A 4,792-nucleotide genomic window follows, 5' to 3' on the forward strand; every position below is an offset into this window, starting at 1 on the left:
TGACTCTCATTTCTGTAATTATCATTGGCTCCATTATCCCATTCTATAATAACAATAATAATATTTATATTGTGCATTAAGGTTTATAAAGTACAACATAGGCATTATCACATTTGAACCGTATAACATCCATGCTTTTAAGTTCAGGAACCTGGATTGGAGGTCCCCAGGATTACTTCTCTATCCTGGCCTCTTAGGAATTGCATTAGGGCTAGGCCTTTGAAGTTGTATTCATTACCCTTCCAACTCCCTAATTCTGTTTCCATCCACCAACTGCAGGGCACTAAGGTCATTCTGGGTTCTTATTTACAGACTTGATCAGGTTTGTTCCCCGACTCAAATCCTGCCCCCTTAGTTATAGTGGCTTGCATGAGCCCAGCAGTTGTGACATACTTGGCACCTCTTCCACTCTTTGGTTCTTTTACCTGAGACATGATTTGTTTACTCAGTGTTTGTCTTGCTGCCAGGCTCACTGATCCCCTGGCTCAGTGCCATGCTTGAGACAAATTAGCTGGTTCCACAGTTTTTTTTTTTTTTTTTTTTTTTTTCTTAAGCTGGGTTGGGCCATAGGAAGGAAGGCATTAGAAAATAACAGCATGCACCCAACTGGGCCCTGTTGGTTCATGTTTCCATCTAGCCCACCTGCTTTGCTCAAGGAGATTTAGTGGCCTCCATAGCATCTAGATAGATGCCCCAAGTGTTTGCTTCTCAGTGAAGTGAATCTAGCTAGTTCTTTTTTTTTTTTTTTTAATTTTATAATAACTTTTTTTAAAAATTTTTATTTAATAATTACTTTATATTGACACTCGTTTCTGTTCCAATTTTTTTCCCTCCCTCCCTCCACCCCCTCCCCTAGATGGCAAGCAGTCCTTTATATGTTGGATATGTTGCAGTATATCCTAGATACAATATATGTTTGCAGAACCGAACAGTTCTCTTATTGCATAGGGAGAATTGGATTCAGAAGGTATAAATAACCCGGGAAGAAAAACAAAAATGCAGATAGTTCACATTCGTTTCCCAGTGTTCTTTCTTTGGGTGTAGCTGCTTTTGTCCGTCATTTATCAATTGAAACTCAGATCTCTTTGTCAAAGAAATCCACTTCCATCAAAATATGTCCTCATACAATATCGTTGTCGAAGTGTATAATGATCTCCTGGTTCTGCTCATTTCACTTAGCATCAGTTCATGTAAGTCTCGCCAGTCCTCTCTGTATTCATCCTGCTGGTCATTTCTTACAGAACAATAATATTCCATAACATTCATATACCACAATTTACCCAGCCATTCTCCAATTGATGGGCATCCATTCATTTTCCAGTTTCTGGCCACTACAAACAGGGCTGCTACAAACATTTTGGCACATGCAGGTCCCTTTCCCTTCTTTAGTATCTCTTTGGGATATAAGCCCAGTAGTAACACTGCTGGATCAAAGGGTATGCACAGTTTGATAACTTTTGGGCATAATTCCAGATTGCTCTCCAGAATGATTGGATTCGTTCACAACTCCACCAACAATGCATCAGTGTCCCAGTTTTCCCACATTCCCTCCAACATTCATCATTATTTTTTCTTGTCATCTTAGCCAATCTGACAGGTGTGTAGTGGTATCTCAGAGTTGTCTTAATTTGCATTTCTCTGATCAATAGTGATTTGGAACATTCTTTCATATGAGTGGTAATAGTTTCAATTTCATCATCTGAAAATTGTCTGTTCATATCCTTTGGCCATTTATCAATTGGAGAATGGCTTGATTTCTTATAAATTAGCGTCAATTCTCTATATATTTAGGAAATGAGGCCTTTATCAGAACTTTTAACTGTGAAGATGTTTTCCCAGTTTGTTGCTTCCCTTCTAATCTTGTTTGCATTAGTTTTGTTTGTACAAAGGCTTTTTAATTTGATATAATCAAAATTTTCTATTTTGTGATCAATAATGGTCTCTAGTTCATCTTTGGTCACAAATTTCTTTCTCCTCCACAAGTCTGTGAGATAAATTATATATAAATATGTAAACTATATATTATTTATAATCTCGTTCTTTATGCCTAAATCATGGACCCATTTTGATCTTGTCTTGGTATACGGTGTTAAGTGTGGGTCCATGCCTAATTTCTGCCATACTAATTTCCAGTTATCCCAGCAGTTTTTATCAAATAATGAATTCTTATCCCAAAAGTTAGGATCTTTGGGTTTTCAAACACTAGATTACTATAGTTGACTATTCTGTCTTGTGAACCTAACCTATTTCACTGATCAACTAATCTATTTCTTAGCCAATACCAAATGGTTTTGGTGACTGCTGCTTTATAATATAGTTTTACATCAGGTTCAGCAGATTCTCGACCTTTTATTGTTCCATATCAACTTTGTTGTTATTTTTTCTAGATCATTAAAATATTTTCTCGGAAGTCTGATTGGTATAGCACTAAATAAATAGATTAGTTTAGGGTCTTTATTATATTCGCTCAGCCTATCCAAGAGCACTTAATATTTTTCCAATTATTTAAGTCTGACTTTATTTGTGTGGAAAGTTTCTGTAATTTTGCTCCTATAATTCCTGACTTTCCTTTGGTAGATAGATTCCCAAATATTTTATGCTATCGACAGTTATTTTGAATGGAATTTCTCTTTGCATCTCTTGCTGTTGGATTTTGTTGGTGATGTACAAAAATGCTGAGGATTTATGGGGATTTATTTTGTATCCTGCTACTTTGCTAAAGTTATGAATTATTTCTAATAGCTTTTTAGTAGAATCTAGCTAGTTCTTACAGATCATTCTGATTATCCTTGTCTCCCTAAATGTACTTATTTCTGTCTAGGGCACCACCATTGTTCTAGTCATCCACAGTCATAATTTGAGTCATCTGTAACTCTTCTCTCTCCTGTATCCAGTCTGTTAACAAGTCTTATCAAATCTTCCCCTACATTTGTCACATCCTTCTCTTGAGTCACAATAATCATGATAGCCATATTTACAGAACTCTTTTAAGATTTGCAAAGTGCTTTACATAAATTATTTAAGTCTCACAACAAACTTGGGAAGTAGGTTCTATTAGTCCCATTTTACAGATGAGGAAATAGCAGACAGGTTAAGTGATTCACCCCAGATCACTTATAAATGTCTGAGCTTGGATATTAACCCAACTCTTTGGCCTTCTAGTCTGCCTCTCTGCTTCTAGTCTCTACCTATCCAGATGCCAAGATATATTCCTGGAACTCAAGGCTGATCATATCATTCCCTGCTGCAAAGCATTTAGGAGCTTCAAGTTTTCCCAGGATTATAATATAAATCCCACAGTCTAGTGTTTTAACACCCAGCAAGATGTGACTCCCATTTTTTTTAATAAACTTTTTTTTTGTTTTATTTAATATTTTCCCCCAGTTACAATCAAAACAAACAAATTTACATTTGTTTCTAAAATTTTTGAGTTCTAGATTCTTTTCCTTATTCCCATTCATAATTAAGAAATCACAAAGTTAAGCAAAACATTTTCATAAAAGTCAATTTGTGGAGAAAAATCCCCATAGATCCTCAAGAAATTAGTTTAAAAAAGAGAATGCTTCAGTCTGTATTCAAACTGAATACAATCAGTTCCTTTTTTAGGTATGGATACGATTTTTCATTGTTAAGTCCTTTAAAGTAGTTGTAGATGATTGTAATACAGAGAATAGCAAAGACATTCACAGCTGGTCATCCCAGAACATTGCTATTACTTTATATACAGTACATTTCTCTTTGAGTTCATGGGGACTTTCTAGGTTTTTTTCTTCTTGAGAGCATTCTGCTCATTATTTCCCATAGAACAATAATATTCCATCATAAACACACATTACTAAGATGTTCCCCAATTGAAGGCTATCCCCTTGATTTCCTTTTTTTTTTTTTTTTTTTTTTTTTGCCCTGAGAAGGGAGCTGTTATGAATATTTTTGGGATAAGTCATTTACTTTTTTTTTTCCCTCCCTCTCCTCCCCTCCCCCCCAATTTCTTGGTGTTCATGCCAAGTAGTGGTGTAGTTAGGTCAAAGGATATGCATGAATATTTGGGCACAGATCATGTCTTTTGATCATTTTATCAATTGGACATGGCCCTTATTTTTTTATAAATTTCACTCAGTTCCCTCTGTTTGAAAAATGAGGCCTTCTCAGGGAAACTTGCTTTGAAATTCTTTTTATAATTATTATTGCTAACTATTTCCCCCCATTTATTTTCTCCTTTCACCCTGTCCCTCAAAAGTTTTGGTACTGATCATTCCTTCCCCCAATATGGCCTCTCTGATCACTTGTACACCCCCCCTGCACTTGCCATATTCCATTCCCCTCCTTACTGCAGGGTGAGATAGATTTCTATATCCCTATGAAGTATGTATATTACTTCTCTGAGCCAATTCTAATGAGAGTAAGATTCACTTTCTTAATCTTTTCTCTCCTTTCCCTCCACAGCAAAAGCTTTTTCTTGCTGCTTTTTATGGCAATAATTTGCACCACTCCACTTCTCCCTTTTCTTTTCTCCCAGTTCCTCTCTCATCCCTTAATTTCATCTTTTATTTATTTATTTTTGCTGAGACAATTGGGGTTAAGTGACTTGCCCAGGGTCATACTGCTAGAAAGGGTTAAATGTCTGAGTTCATATTTGAACTCAGATTCTCATGACTTCAGGGCTGGTGCTCTATCCACTGTGCCACCTATCTGTCCCTGAATTTCATCATTTAAAAAAAAGTAATATCCTTTCATATTCTACTCATACCTGTGCTCTCTGTCTATATATACTCCTAACTCCAATAATAGAAAG

Source organism: Antechinus flavipes, chromosome 4, assembly GCF_016432865.1.
Source record: "Antechinus flavipes isolate AdamAnt ecotype Samford, QLD, Australia chromosome 4, AdamAnt_v2, whole genome shotgun sequence".
NCBI lineage: Eukaryota > Metazoa > Chordata > Mammalia > Dasyuromorphia > Dasyuridae > Antechinus > Antechinus flavipes.